The following is a 16,580-nucleotide window of genomic DNA, read 5'->3' on the forward strand; positions in this document are numbered from 1 at the left end:
AGGACTGATCGAGATAGAATAAAGCTGCTAAGTCAATCGCGTTGTCCTCTGCCCTCTTCTTCTAGCCTAAGGAGTACAGCAAGACTTATACAGAATCTGTTATCACAAAAGAATGTGATTGATACAGTAAAATTATGGGAGCTCGGAGGACAGAGAGATTTTCCTTGGGGGTCAGTGTTGAAACCATGTGCATGTAGCTTTTGAGTTTGGTCTTAAAGGATGACTAGGATTTGGATTTCAGGAGATGGAGTGGAGGGAAGACTATTTTAGATAGAGGGAAATATAAGAGCAAGGGCATGCAGGTGGGACAGCTGGAAGGGTGACACTGAGCCTGAAGGCAGGGTACAGGAAAGAAAGAAAAGAAGGTGAGGCTAGAATTTAGGCTGGGACCTGGTGAAGAGGACCTTAATAATTAGAAGCTGGGCTTTTATTTTTTAGCCCATGGAGAAATCATTAAAGGTCTTTGAGCTGTGGAGTGGCGTAATCATAGCTCTGCTGCTTCAGGAAGAGTCATCTGGCTGCCTGTGCAAAACCATCCAGGAGAAAGATAATAAAGACCTAAATTAGGGCAGCTGCAGTGGGAGGAGGGGGAGGGGCCGTGTGAGAATCCACAGAAGCGGAATCCCCAGGACCTGGCGTTGGAGAGTGTGGGCTGCCTGGATTGTAGCTGGGGCTCTGGGCCCTCCCTAAAGACCACATGCATGCGTGTGTGCTTGCTGAGTCGCTTCAGTCATGTCCCTATAGACTGCAGTCCACCAGGTTCCTCTGTCCACGGGATTCTCCAGGCAAGAATACTGGAGTGGGTTGCCATGCCCTCCTCCAGGAGATCTTCCTGACCCTGGGATCAAACTTCTGTCTCTTATGTTCCCTGCGTTAGCAGGTGATCCTTCACACTAGTGACGCCTAGGAAGCCCCCTTCTTCAAGTGCCAGGTGGCCTTGGTGGCTGCTCTTGCTTATCACCTCCACCCCCATCCTCTTCCAAACTGTGCGTGCTCAACCTTCACCTCAATGAAATGAAGCTGGCTTATTTTTGGAACTCTGTGATGCCCATGTTCTCTGCATTTAAGAAACAAATTAACGCTGTGCCTTTTAGGACTCTCCATCTGCATGGTGCCCACTCAAAATAGGTAATTGTGGAGATGTGAGCAATGTGCGCTCTGGCAAGGGCTCCTCTAGGTCACCTCCAACCTCCAATCTCTGATCTGTTTCATCTGATCAGTTGCATACAGCGTTTTCAGCAATAGTTGAACAAAAGGAGTTCTCAAAGCCTCAAGAGGGTAATCTGCAGTGCCACCCCCACCAGCAATGTCCTAGGAAATGCCAAGTGACCCAGATGGGGTCCAGGCAGCCTGCCTGATTATTCTTCCTCTGAAAATGCAGCCTCAAGAGCGTAGCCTTTGTACCAGAGGTTAGAAACCCCCTCTCTGCCCAGTGATTCTTTCAGCATCAGCTAGAGTGGGCTGAGACATGGCAGGTAATGATGCCCAGGGGATCATTACTGAGTTCGGCTGCGAGGATGGAACCCCAGGCTGTAGGGGGAAGGGCCTGGCCTGCAGCCAGTCCCAGGATCCCAAGGCAAGTGGCAGCGACGGTGGGGGAGCAACCTTTGGGGCAAGGCTGGCTTCCTCCTGAATCTGCCATAAAAGGATAAAAGTGCTGCTATCTCATCCGCATTGGGTAGCATTGCTGGATGATAAATTTTTTAAAAGTGTGGATTTTCCTCCCTTTTTGCAATGAGTGTTTGTGTGTGTGTGTGTGTGTGTGTGTGTGTGTGTTTATGCGTGTGCACGCTTTCATACAGTTTGCAGGCTATATGTGTTAACAGATGGATTCAGCCTCATCTTTATCTAGTGTTACAGAAGATAAAACTGAAACCGGGTGAAATGCTGCCTTTTCAATTTAAGAGGAAAAACACTTTTTTAAATGCCTTTAAGGGAAGCCCTTCTGGTAGAAAAGAGCGGTCCAAAATATGGTCTGGCTTTACCCACAAGGCGGACCACAACAGAACCATTTAAAAGTGATTTTTCTCCTTCTCCCCGCCTTCCACCTGACTTCTCCAAAATATATGATCCCTGTGTCAGAAGTAGGCCAAGCTTTAAGGCTGTCATGAATTATGTATCAAGAGACATCCTTACCCAGGAGTCTTGAACGAATGCCCCATGGTTTAAATTTTATAGACTACCTCACCTCCCCCACAGTAGCAGCATTTTCTGTTGCTGCATTCTTCCTGAGATGGAAATAGAAAGTGTTTTACAAAAGGCAGGACAAAACGTTATGCTAATAAAGGTAATTGTGCAAGGCTTGGAAACGCTCCCCTGTGAAGGCAGCTTTAAGCCCTGCGCTCCAGGTACTCGGTGAGCAGCCTGCCACGGCTTTGGTCTTTCCTGATTTCAACAGGAGTCAGACATCCCCAGGGTTTCCCTGGTGGCTCAGACGGTAAAGAATCTGCCTGCAATGCAGGAGACCTGGGTTCGATCCCTGGGTCTGGGAATATCCCCTGGAGAAGGAAATGGCAACCCACTCCAGTATTTTTTTTTAATTTTATTTTATTTTTAAACTTTACAATATGGTATTAGTTTTGCCAAATATCGAAATGAATCCGCCACAGGTATACCTGTGTTCCCCATCCTGAACCCTCCTCCCTCCTCCCTCCCCATACCCTCCCTCTGGGTCGTCCCAGTGCACCAGCCCCAAGCATCCAGTATCGAGCATCGAACCTGAACTGGCGACTAGTTTCATACATGATATTATACATGTTTCAATGCCATTCTCCCAAATCTCCCCACCCTCTCCCTCCCCCACAGAGTCCATAAGACTGATCTATACATCAGTGTAGAATCCCAAGGACAAAGGAGCCTGGCAGGCTACAGTCCATGGTGTCCCAAGAAGTTAGACACGACTGAGTGACTAACACAACAGCCATTCCCAGAGGCAGGACTGGTGGAGAGGAGAAACAGATCCACTGGGCAGGTCTCCCTGCCCACCTTTTCTGGCAAGGACTTTTGCCATTTCATCTGAATAGCAAGTATGTTTACCCACCTATGTGTTCTGTAAGATTCAAGCTGAGGTTTGTGAAAATAATTATTTTATCTGAAACTGGGGACATTAACTGGATAAACAAAAAAGTTGGGTGTTTGGTGTTTGATTTTTTTTGCCTCCTTATTGCTAACCCGTGAATCGGAAAGTGAGTCCTGAACACACAGGTGCCCTGGGCGAGACGCTCCCTGGGTGCAGAATCCCAGAGGGCCTTCCGGACAAGAAGGCCTGGGGCTGCGGGCTGTGGTCTCCTCTGCTCTGAGTGCCATGACCTACTCTCCGTTCATTCTTCTGGGGAGTGCATTTTCATATTTGATAGCCTTGAGATAAGCTAGGGGTCATTCTTCATAGAGGCTTCTCATTTTTTTTTAATCTTTAATAAACCTTTTATTAAATATCTCATTTCATCCCTGTAACACGCTGGGGATATGAAGCACACAGTGTGTTTCCCTCATTTTAGAGGTGAAATAATTGACAGCCAGGATGGAATAGTGTGTACACACACATGTGCTCATGCGCGTGTGCACACACACGCAGAGGCATGATGTAAAATATAAACCTGACCGCGTCACCCTGTCCCTGACAAACGGTGAAAGGTGAACAGTAGGAACCAGCTGCCACGTGAAGGGTAGATTCCCTTACAAAGCTCTGCTGGCCCCTGTGGTCTGGCTCCCATTTCAGCCCAGGTTTCCCTCCCACCTGACCTATTATTGTCTCATAGTCCAGCCATACAGCAGAGGATGAGTGGTTGGATGGCATCACCGACTCGATGGGCATGGGTTTGAGTAGGCTCTGGGAGTTGGTGATGGACAGGGAGGTCTGGCGTGCTGCAGTCCATGGGGTGGCAAAGAGTCAGACATGACTGAGCGACTGAACTGAACTTAACCAGCCATACCCAACTCACAGAGTGTCTTACATCAGGAGCTTCATCACCTCCATTCATTTTTATTGCCTTATGACCTCTGTCCTCTTTCCCCCCTCTCCTTCTCAACCCCCATGTTGGCCTGGCTAAGTCCTGTGTGGATTTCAGACTTAGACACTGACCCCTCCACGAAGCCTTGACTGACTGGATTCCCACCACGCGGATGGAGTTCGGGGTCCCCCATTAGTGCTCCCACACGAGCCTCTGCTTCCCCCTTACAGCAGTCACCAAACTGTATTTTAATTCTTGTTTCTTGTCTTTATCTTTCCTGCTAGCTCCTGAGTTCCTAGTAAACACGGACGAGGGGGCCATACTTTGTTCTCAGAATCTTTATCCCCAAATGGAAGAAACACAGAAAGCTAGTGACAGGCGGCAGGGTAGACCTCAGTGGGATTCCTTCTCCTTATTGCTGTACCTCTGTTTGGAGGCACCCCCATTCAAGGGGTCAGCCCACTAGGCAGGGTTTTATACTGTCTCCTGTGTCGTTCAGTTGCATAGCTGCTCTCAGATTCCAAGATGAGGTCCCAGGAGGCATCTTATTTATCTCCTCTACTGACCCAGGCCCTTGGGGCCACGTCTAGAAATATTGACCATTTTCGTAGGAATTTTTTAGTAGGAAAAAAAGTCAAGCTTGCTCTCAGGTCATTCTGAAGATGATTAATAATGAAGCAAAATGATTTTTTTTATTTTGTAAAATAAAATTCAGGCGTTACTGAAGACATTATTGTACTGTTTCTTTCAATATTAGGACTGTAAATGAAAAAGAAAATAATTTGTTTAAGGCAAGAACATCGGAATCAAAGGGATTCACTAGTTTCAATGCCTTCCTTTGGGCTTTAGTGCCTTTCTTTACTTCTCTTAGCCTGAGTCATGACCTGTTGCTGGGTCATGGACATGAGAAATGAATGAGAGATGAGCATGGAAGGGGCCAAGTTCAGCCAAGGATGGAGCCAAGTTCTCACCGAGTGGTGGTTACTTTGTAAATTTCTTTCCCTGGAACTACCCTGCTTCCATCCTGTGGCCCCAAGTCCTACCTGGATCACAATTAGCTTATGCCTACGCTCCAAGAAGACTCTTGAGAGTCTCTTGTGTTGCAAGGAGATCCAACCAGTCCTAAATATTCATTGGAAGGACTGAAGCTGAAACTCCAATCCTTTGGCCACCTGATGTGAAGAACTGACTCATTGGAAAAGACCCTGATGCTGGGAAAGATTGACGGTGGGAGGAGAAGGGGAAGACAGAGGATGAGATTGTTGGATGTCATCACCCACGCAATGGACATGAATTTGAGTAAGCTCCGGGAGTTGGTGATGGACAGGGAAGCCTGGCATGCTGCATGGGATTGCAAAGAGTTGGATACAACTGAGCGACTAAACTGAACTGAATTCTCCAAGTTTCACCGTTTAGAGTTCAGAGACCTGAACAAAAAGACTCACTGAGCAGTCACAAAAGTACCCTCAACTAAGAGTCAATAGAAAACCCCACAACAGGCCTGGGGCAGTGCACCCCTCCCCTGGGCCAGGGGCCCCTCATTCTTAAAGAGGATTGGGGGAGGGGAGCAGGTACTCAGGTGGCTTCCAGCCCTGGCATCCTGCGAGCCTAATTGGTAGCTGAGTGACCTGTCATCAGTCGACCAGGATAAATCAATAGACCCTCGTCATTCTGCTGGCAGCTCTGGTGCCTGAGAAGCCGCTGGGTCCAGCTACATCTAGAACTAGCTCTGAACCCTTGGGGTTTTAATTACAGGGTTTTGTGAGTCAGATGGCTCATGGTCAGGGAGACACTGAGGGGGGTCCCGTCCTGTCATCTGCTCCCTGAGAAATGGGCCGCCTCTCCCAGTCCAGCCCAGGGACAGGGAACCGAGAGGCTCGCCGGGGGTCTTCCAGGAAAGACTTGTGGCAAAGCTTCTCCCCACAGCCCTGCTGACTTCAGGCCCCAGAGGAGTTGGGGCAGTTGGTATGTGGCATGTCATCGCTTTTCTCTTGTGAGCATCTGGGCCATGCCAGCCCGCTTCCCCTGGTGCTTGGAGGGTTTCTTAACCAACGCTGTTTCTGCTTCGGTTGGTTTGTGCTAAATGCATTTGCAGTCCCAAGTGGTACAAGGGATAAAAGGATTGTCTTTAAAAAAAAAAAAAGTGGTTTGTGAATGTGTGGAAAGCCAGACTGCCTGCTGTGTGTTTTTAACAATCACCTCCCCAGAGAGGGTTCAAAAACCTCACCTTTCAAGATGCTTCAACTCCCATTAGAAAGTGACTTAAATAAGGTTGCTTTTCTGACCACGGCTGGCTGCTGTGACTGTCAGGCTGGCGATTATTTGTTGAAGCTGAGTCCCCAGGGCTGGGATGTCACACCATTTCCTCCCATCTCCCTCCCAGAGGAGGTAAAATCCCTCTTGTCAGTTTCTTCTAGCTGGTGTCCCTGTGATGGAGGGTGCGCACACACGAGTGTGAGTCTACTAGAGAGACTACACTTTGGGTCCCAGCTAGACTCATTGCTTTTCCCACAGATCATTACTGAGCACCTACTGTATGCCAGGCACTGTGCTGGTGCAGAAACTCATATCCTTGGGCTGTCGCCCTGTAGCACTTACCACCCTGTTCTGCACCCACTGACCCTCCAGGGTTCCTCCAACTGACCCGAGTTGCCTTTATTTTCCTCTTGGATGCTGATGTGTTCAGGGAACTTCAACAGGCTACATGTTTAAGTATCTTTAGTTCAGGGCTTCTCAACTTTGGCACTACTGACATTTGGGGCAAAACAAGTCTTTGTTTTGGAAACGTCCTGTGCATCGTAGGGTGTTTAGCAGTATCTCTGGCCTCTACACACAAGACGCCAGTCGCACTGCACACACTCCAGCTGTGACAACCGGAAATGCCTGTAGACGTTGCCAAATACATCCTCACAACTTTGAAAGTGAAGATGAAAGTCTGTCAGTCATGGCCGACTCTTTGCGGCCCCATGGACTCCTCCAGGCCACGGAATTCTCCAGGCCGTGGAATTCTCCAGGCCAGAATACTGAAGTGGATACCCTTTCCCTTCTCCAGGGGATCTTCCCAACCCAGGGATCGAACTCAGGTCTCCCGCATTGCAGGCGAATTCTTTACCAACGGAACCACAAAGGAAGCCCAAGAATACTGGAATGGGTAGCCTATCCCTTCTCTAGCAAATCTTCCTGACCCAGGAATCGAACTGGGGTCTCCTGCATTGAAGGCAGATTCTTTACCAACCAAGCTATCTTTACGTTTACTCAAATGCACTTAGGTCCACCGTCCTACCTTATACAGTCGTGTGTCAGGAAAGCAAGGATTCTTTGCTCCCAGTCTACAGTGAAAGTCATTGAGGATCAAGAAGGAGAGAAATGTGCTCAGGCCAAATGGTGAGTTGGGGGCACAGCTGTGGCTACAGTTTGAATCCCCCATCATCCTAACTCAGTGACTTCTGATGGATCCATGGAGTTGTGCCTGGTTAATGTTTAATAACTGACCCTCTGGGGAAAAACATAAACAAACCTGACTAGGAGTGTTTGCCAATTTCCACAGTGTAAGTATTCCCACATGGGCGGTTTCTAATTATAAGACCTCACTGAATGTGAAGTTGGGAAGACATAGGTATAATTGGCTCTGGTGAGCTGGTGCCATGGGTGCTTCTGTCCACACAGCATGCATACAGTGGTCTTTCTGTCTTCCAAACCTTGTTCTTCTACGCTTTCTACCATAAACACACACTCTTATGACTGTGAGGTATGATTGGGGGTATGATTAGGCTAGTCAGGGTTTCTGATCACCTCTGGATAACTATAGAACAGTTAGAGTGGAATTTTCTCCCTTTTCTTTTAGATGGACATCCAGTTTCACAATCTTTCCATCTAAGGAGTTACAGGAGCTCATCAGGAGGGTCTCCTGGACAGAATGAACTCTTAGGCATGAACGAAGTGTTTTGCTCAGCATCAGACAAGTTGACTGGGAGGTACTTAGCGGTACAAAGTAGTGATGGCCACTGGGCTGCAGGGTTCCATATACCATTCCAGAATACCTAGGTGGAATCTTGGCTGGAGTTTTAGTTCAGGCATGAGCTCAGCTTCTGTAAGCCTCAATTTCCATGGCTGTGAACATTGCCTCATCACTGTGGTTGTAAAGAACAAATGAACTGTCTTATGTCCCAGTCTCAAATGCCTACTCTCCCATTGGCTGGTCAATGGAATGGCTGAAGACTATATTGCTGTAAGCTTATTAAGATCAAGAACCTGGTGGGCTACAGTTTATGGGATTGCAGAGTCAGACATGACTGAGCACTTAGTTGGTCTTGACTCTTTTTACCTTGGTCATGGTTCAATGCCATTTGCTCCTAGCCATCTTCTCTGTGGTCCAGCATTTGACGTGGGGAGGGGACCTTGAAACTGTGGGAGGAATTCTCAACTGAGTTCTTATCCCACTCTTGGTGCCACCTCAATATATAAACTCAGGAGTACTTTGGTGTCACTGGAGCGTAGGCAGGCTCAGCGGAGGGGCGGGAGTATGCCGTGACATTTGAATTTGACCTTAGAAGTGGTAGGAAGTACTAGCAGAGTTTTAAACAGGGAACACACATCATCTGATATGCTTTAGAAAGCTCTTTCTGCAGAACATGGGTCTGAGTCCAGGCAGGATGAAACCAGTCAGGAGGCTGGTATAAGAGAACAGTCAAAAAGCGATGAAGCAAAAACGCTGACTGGTGCAGGCCGAAAGTGCTATGAGAGTTCAGACAAAACAGAGGTCCGTGTGGACTGGGTATCAGAAAAGTATCAGAGAAGACTTCTTGGAGGAGGTGAGACTGCTGCTGGCCTGGATGGATGGTAAAAAGGAGGGAGGTGTGTGGAGAGGTAAGTCTGGGCTGCAGAACAGGGCGGAAGAACACTGGGCTTAAAGTGAGAGGTTATATAATGGTGGTTCTCTTTCAGTATGGACCTGATCATGGAGAGATTTGAACACGTCTTAGGAATATGGGTTTCGTTAGAAATTAATGGGTCTCAGAAGGACGATGCATTTTTCTGTAGTCAGTCTGATCTCATCCCAGGCATTTTTTATGTCCATGGTTCCCCCTTCTCTCCCCCTAGGGCCAGGTGTAGGGTGTCTGGGACCCTGATGGGGAGGTGTGTGCATTTGCCCCCTACATCCCTGTGCTATTGAGAAAGGCAGAAGCCCTGTGCATCTTGAGGATGAATGCTGATTTAACGATTCCTAATTTGCCTCGCAACAGAGGGGGGCCCAGGAACTGGAGCAGCTGTGCTATTGTCTGAGGGTCCCCAGTATTTGTCTGCCTGGGCCAGGGTTACGGGCATCTTGTCATCAGCTCAGATAAGCCGGCTCCCAGCTGTCACTGCAGCCCGTTCTCATCACTGTTGCCGCTGTTGACAGGGACCCTCTCCTCTTCCTGAGCGTAACGCACGGCCCCTCATCTCTCCCATCCCTGCTTTGTGAAGGTGTGTCTGGCTCTGTCTGGGAGGGTGGAGTCTGACTAGCCTCATCACGTCCGAGAGAAAGGAGATTTGTACTTTCTTTGAAGTTTTAGAAAACAGAGCTTGCTGGGAAATGACATGAGCAGAATGTCATTACCACTGAGTCTCACGTGAGGAAAACTGAGGCTCAGAGGGGTAAAGCAACTCACCCAGGGTTGCACAGCAAGAGTCAGTGGGGTGAGAACTAGAACCTGTTGGATTTGGCCTGAGGTGTCTGCAGGAGGACCTCCGCTTTCACAGCCTTCAGCAGAGGCCTGGCTTGTCAGAAAACCACTCTCTCCAAGGGCAGTATATAATATATATCCCAGGCTAAGTTTTTTTAGAAACACTCCACTGAAGGGCTGTCTTAGACCTTGAGAGCCCTGAGTTCCAAAGACCTCTCCATTCGTGATGCAGATAGTGCTGAGTGATGTGCTTGGGCTCTGAGAGAGATTTAGGGTCAGAGCAGAAACTGGAGCCCAGATCTCTCGCTTCTCAACCCCCTGTGCTTTGCTGCCTCCTACCCCTACCCCGACCCTACCTAGCCTCATGGCGTAAGCAAGGCCTCTGTAGAACAACCAACCCAAACCACTTCAATGGTGCCTTGTGTCAATGACCAGGGGCTGCTTGGAGTTTGCAGGTGGTTTGTGGTCCTTGGGTGGTACTTGCCCTGTGAGACTCTTGTGGCTTTTGGGTGCAGGAGTGCGGCCAGGCTTTGCACGAGGTGCTGGAGTGCAACAGGGTCGTTGGGAACTTGGACAACAAATGCCTCCAGCCAGACTGGCTCTCAGGCTGTGCTCAGTCCAATCTGGCCGTGGTACCATTTCTTAGTTACCTCCAGGCAGCACTGACTTCGAACTTCCATAACAATCATTGACTCTGATAGCCCAGGTCAGTTTTTGCTCCACTTATTTAGGGGGCAGTTGTATTTGCTGAATTTGAGGGCTTCCCTTATGGCTCAGATGGTAAAGAATCTGCCTGCAATGCAGGAGATCTGGGTTCAGTTCCTGGGTTGGAAAGATCCCCTGGAGAAGGAAATGGCAACCCACTCCAGTATCCTTGCGTGGGAAATCCCATGGACAGAGGAGCCTGGTGGGCTACAGTCCATGGGGTCACAAGAAGTTAAACATGACTGAGCACACATGCACTGCACGGACCACTTTTTTTTTCTTTTTGGACTGGCCACTTTTTATGTTGGGTCGCCCACATGCCTAAAAGGGAGAGATCATTACCACTGAGCAGACAGGGCAGCCAGGTGTCCAGGTGTCCAAAAACTACAGCTCATGACTGTTGGGCACAAGACCCCAGGCTCTTTCCACAGCTCCGTCCTCCCACTAGTACAAAAACATCTGATAGACGAGCTCACTACTTGGCCACACAGAAAGGATGGGCATGTGTAGGGTCCTCCACAACCTGATGCCAGCCTCTTTCTACTGTGTTTCTGCTGCCTCTTTCTCCCTCTCTAGCCACCCTGAGCCATTCACTGCCCCCAGGGAGGCTGGATTTTACAAACTTGGCCATGAGTGTTTGTCATTTGTGCAGGACTTTGAGCTCATTGTGATAGCTTGTGAAAATTAGGAAGACGTGGGCCCCTCCTCTCAAGGCACTTTCGCTCAGTGGCAGAGAGAGCATATGAACATAAATAGCTGTGGTGCTTTCGAGGCTCATTTGATCTTCAGAGTAGCCCGGAGAGGCTTGCTCATGTATGTGGCTGTACGGCTGCACTGAGCGGACTTTGCATCTGAAGATCAGAGAGGTAGTGAGGGACCAGAGGTCACGGAGCCCAAGCAAGACCCAAGTTCAGGCTAGACCGAGGTTTCCTGGCTCCACCACGAAGCATTCAGTGTTTAGGCTTGCACCACCGCCGATGGCCGTGCATGCAAGCCTGTTAAGTTGTGCCCTCGTCCTTCCAGAAACGGGGTGTTCCTGGAGTTGTAGCCTTGGGAAGGGAGGCAGGAACATGAAGGAGCCCCAGAGATCTGCGATTTGACTTTGCTGGTGCTCAGGCTTGTCAGGGAGAGGAGGCTGATCTCCTTGGATCTCTAAGGTGTCTCCCACTCTCTGACCCCAGGGGATGACCTGATGGAACCAACCTTGTGATTGTCACACACGAGGCAGTCACGTGATGTGCGCCCGACGTCCGGCACCGAGTGAGGAAGAGTGAGGGTTGTGTCGCCCCTGTCCCCCTTTGCTCTCTGACGGTCTGGGATGGCCTGAGCCCAGGTTCTGTCGCTGTCTGTCTATGGGCCGTTTCCTGCTCCAGCCTGGGCTCCTTGCCCTTAGCCCCTAGCGCAAGGGGGTCACATGCTGAGATAGAAGAAGCAGGAGTCAGTCAGGAGAACTGTGTTCTGGTCTTGGTATTGCCACCTACTTGCTGGGTGCTGTTAACTAAGTCCCTTCCCTCCCCGAGGTTTCAGGCATCCCCTAAATGGCACGACCAATAATTTTAATAATAGTAATAGCAATAACTTGATAGCAGTAGTGGGTTGAATTGTGGTTTATTCTCTCAGTTGTGTCCAGGTCTGTGCCACCCCGTGGACTGTGGCTCCTCTGTTCATCAGATTTTACAGCCAAGAGTAATGGAGGGGGTTACCATTTCCTACTCCAGGGTATCTCCCTCACCCAGGGATTGAACCCACATCTCGGCGTCTCCTGCTTTGGCAGGCAGGGAACCCTGGCCACCGGGGAACCCCAGAGAGTTGAATAAGATAAGTCCACAAAAGATAAGTCCATGCCCTAAACCCCAATGGCATATGAATGTGACCTAATTTGGGGGAAAAAAAAGTCTTTCTCTTAATCAAAAATCATCACTAGCAGACACTTCTATGCAAAACAAGAGGCTGGCTGTGTGCATTATTGCAGGGCCCTGCGGCCTGTGTCTTCACCAGTCCCTCTGGGGGGTCTCTGGGCTCCCCAGCACCACTGAGCTTTCCTGAGCTGTCAGAGAATCACTGGACCAGAGGTCCTGGGATGCCCCTGATGAAATAACTGCAGGAAGCAGCTCTTAAGAGAATGGGCTTAGTGCCTGTTGCTCTCTTGTTAGCATTTCACTTGTATTGACGTGTGAGATTGATTTAAGACTGATTTCCTGTTTCAAAAGAACAGCAGATTCTTTTTTCCTCTTGATCAGAGATTCTTAAGAAGGCGGAAAAGAAACAAAAAGCTTAAGAAACAAAAAACAAGCTTTAAGTGCCGCCTCCCTCCTCCCCAGGCTCATAGAGTCAGAGGAGAGATCCCTGGACAGGTGGGTATAACCCCACACCCTCCAAGGGTTGGGGGATCGGTGCCTGCTGGCAATGGAGACAGGGCACCTGTCCCAGCCCTGCACCCCCTTCCAAGGAAGCAGGGTCTTGGGTCCTGTCATGGGTGGCGGTTTCTCCAGCAGGATGCAGCAGCTTCTCTTTGCAATGTTTCCTGTCCTGTTGCCTTGGGCCGCCGGAGATGAGAGAGACGCCGAGCCCTCAGGTCTGGGGGACTGGCTGGTTATCAGAACACCTGCCTGTTGAGGTTCTGGGTGCGAGGGCACCAGGCGCCCAGCAGTGCTTTCAAAATCTATTGCTGAACAAGTCACACCCTTGCTTCCCAAATCATAGGATATCTGCTTTATCATCAGCTTGCCTGTTTTATCCGTAAGGCCCATGAGGCCAACAGGTGTAGAAGACTTTCTGGTGAGCAAAGGGAGAGTGGATTGTTGCAGAGGAGTGTTTGGGTAAATTAGAAAGCAGGAGATCATGCAGTAGCATTCTCCACCGAATCAGTGAGGCTTAAAAGAACCCACCCCCGGGACTGTGGTTATAGCAGGGTGACAAAAGGTCTTTGTGTGCCTGGGACAGGACTGGTTAATGCGTGTTGTCCCAGCGGCATGATTATTATTTTAATTTTTTCCTGTTTTCTGATTCATTGATTTCTGTTGCAGTCCCTCAGTTTATTTTTTATTTTTTTGGCTGCACCATGCAGCACGTGGGATCTTAGTTCCCTGACCAGGGATCGAACTCATGCCCCCTGCATTAGAAGAGGGGGTTCTCAACTGCTGGACCACCAGGGAAGTTCCCCAGCAGCATTATTAATAGGCCCTTTTCACTCTGGCAAGAACCCAGGTTTGGATCATAAGCTGCTTGATTACCTTAATAGTATGTAACCATATAGGTGGATATGTAGCATGGATACATAAGTGGATACATAGTATGGATAAAGTGTGGATAATATGTCTAAGTTTAAAGACCTGTACCTTTGTGCTTTAACAGTTCAAAAGTTGGTTGTGGGTTAGCACCATCAGTCATGGGCAGAGCCTGTCACCATCTCATGACACACGTAGCTTAGAGGTAAGACCATGGACCAAAATGTCAGACAACAGTTCAGATCCTTGCTCCTAACCAACTAGCTACTTATCCTTTAGGATATGATTTAGCTTATCTCAACTATAAATTAAGAATAATCATACGGCCTTCTTAGAGTTGATGTTATTACCATATAACCTATATAAAGCATCTAGTTCATTTCTGATAGATGACAGGTGTCAATAAATGGTGGCTGCCATGATGATGACGCTGACGTCATGACTGTTGTTATTTTGGCTCTAGTCTCCCCGTCTGTGAAATGATGAGGGATGTTCTCTGTCCTTTCCTGCTCCCCAGTTCCTCCTGAGTCTGAATTCACCCGGCACCCTTAGAACCCAGGCTCCCTGGTAGTGTGTGCACTCACTGCTCTGGGTGAGAACTTTTGGCAGAGTCTCATTCACCAGCTGCCCAGTGGGTCCCTCCCTCTGTGACACGGGCGCTGAGTTCTCAAGAACACTATCCCTTCCATCCACCCTGATGTCTCTCCCATCTTGGGTCCTCCCTCAAACCCTCCGCAGCCCACCTCACTTCCTCTTCCCACGAGTGGTGCTGTGTCAATACTGAAGCCAGGAAGTCCTTTACTGGTGCTGGCTGACACCCAGGGGGTGGGGGCAGGGCTGACACCCAGGAAGGGCTGGGGACCAGAATCCTGGTCCTGCCTGCTCAGCACCTTTCAATCACTATTTCCCGCCCTGGAGAGTTTCCTCCTTTCCTCCACCTTTGGCATGAAGGCAGTGTCTGCTTCTAGTGCGCCTCCTGTGTTCCCCGTTTCTTTTCACTAAGTGACTGTTCTGTGTGTCTCTTTCTTTCCTTTTTTCTTTTTTTTAAAAATGTAACTGCTTTGGGATGGAGTATGTGCATGCTAAGTCACTTCATTCATGTCTGACTCTTTGAGACCCTATGGACTGTAGCCCGCCAGACTCCTCTGTCCATGGGATTCTCCAGGCAAGAATACTGGAGTGGGCTGCCATGCCCTTCTCCAGGGGATCTTCCCGACTCAGGGGTTGAACCCACATCCCTTAAGTCTCCTGTATTGGCAGACAGGTTCTTTACCACTAGTGCCACATGGGGAGACGGAATATTAACAGCATAGTAGTTAAGAGCAGGAATGGAGCCAGACTGCAGGAATTCAGCTCTTGTCTCTACTGCTCAAAAGCCAAGTCCCTTGGACAAGGCCTCAGTTTCCTCGTCTGTAAAAGCAGCTGGAAGAACACCTATCTGTCCAGTGTGTCAGGGAGTCACCAGGTCTCCAGTGTTCAGTGACACCTGATGCACTGTGGGAACCTGATGAGCAGGAGTCGTATTTTTCTTCACACTGACCGGGGCTCCTGCTGCTGTGGGAGAGAGCATTCTGAGGTTCCCTGACTCAGGGTGTAGGCCCTGCCGCTGGTTAACCTGTGGCTGGAACAAGTAGGCTTTGCCCTGCTCTGGATTCTGAGTCCCCTCAGCTTGGAGGGCAGGCAGGTGGTCTTCCAGGCTCTCCAGTTCCCTCACCGTCTATAGGTATCACCTTCTGTCTGTCCAGTGGTTCCACTTTCAGAACCATTCAAAAATGGCAGACACACAGACGTCCTAAGCTATTTCTCAGCCCCCCCGCCCCTGAAAGGGGGAGGCGAGGTGGGCGGTGGACAGGAGGCAGTGAAAAGGTCCCAGGTCACTAGACTGGAGAAGGTCAGGAGGTGCCCGTTCTGGTTTCGGTTCTGTCCTGTGAACCTGGAGAAGTCATTTTATGTCTCTGGGTTTTAGCTTCCCCATTTTTAACATGGGCTAATAACACCATGCTTTGTCCCTCTCTTAACACATTATTGATCCGGGAGTTTTTTGCAGAAACTGATGCCTGTGACCAGCCATTTGTAATGTAAGTGAATATTGGAACACTCCGGTCAATAATGTTTGGATAACAAAAGATGTATTAATACGTCTCTGGTCAAAAAGCTGTTACAATGACCAAAGAAGACAAGATATTGACAAGAGAGGCTTCCCTGGTCGCTCAGGTGATAAAGAAGCTGCCTACAATGCAGGAGACACGGGTTTGATCCCTGGGTCAGGAAGATCCCCTGGAGGAGGGCATGGCAACCCACTCCAGTATTCTTGCCTGGAGAATCCCATGGACAGAGGAGCCTAGCGGGCCACAGGTCACGGGGTCGCAGAATCAGACACCACTGAGCACAAGCACTCAGGTGCTACCACAGCGCCGCCTACTGGTGGTCTCGGGTGGTGCTGGTTTCCTCCCTGGGGCAAAGGGACAGTGGCTGTGGCTCCGGTCATTTGTAACCATGGCAACAGAAGCAGACCCCGTGCTGATGTTGTGTGAGGTTGGGCTGCTGGTGGGGACCAGAGGCGGAAGTTGTCAGTGTCTTTCTTCACTTGACTCTGTGCTCCCTGACGGATCTCTGGCCTGTGGGTGACTCAGACAGGAAACCGCCAGCCGTCCCTTCAAAAAGCTTGGACTCCTCTCAAAGATACGCTTGCTTTTCATTGCTCTGTGTTTGTTTGGATGGTGGGGGAGTAGTTTACAGAATCAAGGCCAGAGCCCTGGAGCAGGCTTCTCCTTGGGAGGGTCTCCGTGATTGAATGGACAAGATGGAAGGAGGTAGGACCCTGTGAGGGCTGGGTGAGGATCCAAGCTATCTAAATGCTGGTCTGTGGGCCAGAGCCAGTGATGACACAGATCTCTCCAGAAGCTTGGCCCCAAATCCAGGTTGGGCTGTACTTTTTTTTTTTTTTCCTTTTTTTTTTAGCTTCTCTAGATGCACAACAAGTTTGGGGAACCACTGGAGTGGGTTGGACTGGTATCTAGGACTTGTCTTGC

At 49.4% G+C, this 16,580-nt stretch overlaps 1 protein-coding gene across 5 annotated transcripts in view; it reads left to right on the forward strand.

Moving 5' to 3' along the window:
• CYRIA (CYFIP related Rac1 interactor A) overlaps positions 1-16,580 on the forward strand; it is a 102,536-nt gene that overhangs the window by 24,041 nt on the left and 61,915 nt on the right. Inside the window, exon 1 of one of the 5 annotated variants that reach the window (XM_070799109.1) lies at positions 1-8,816. This exon is cut by the window's left edge and continues 23,613 nt beyond it. The exons of 3 other annotated variants lie outside the window; for them this stretch is intronic. The gene's annotated coding sequence lies outside the window, so the exon portion shown is untranslated. Of the gene's footprint in view, positions 8,817-15,896; positions 16,362-16,580 lie in introns of those variants that run through there. One more of the 5 variants, XM_070799107.1, reaches the window with a different exon arrangement.

This window comes from Bos indicus, chromosome 11 (genome assembly GCF_029378745.1).
Source record: "Bos indicus isolate NIAB-ARS_2022 breed Sahiwal x Tharparkar chromosome 11, NIAB-ARS_B.indTharparkar_mat_pri_1.0, whole genome shotgun sequence".
Taxonomy (NCBI): domain Eukaryota; kingdom Metazoa; phylum Chordata; class Mammalia; order Artiodactyla; family Bovidae; genus Bos; species Bos indicus.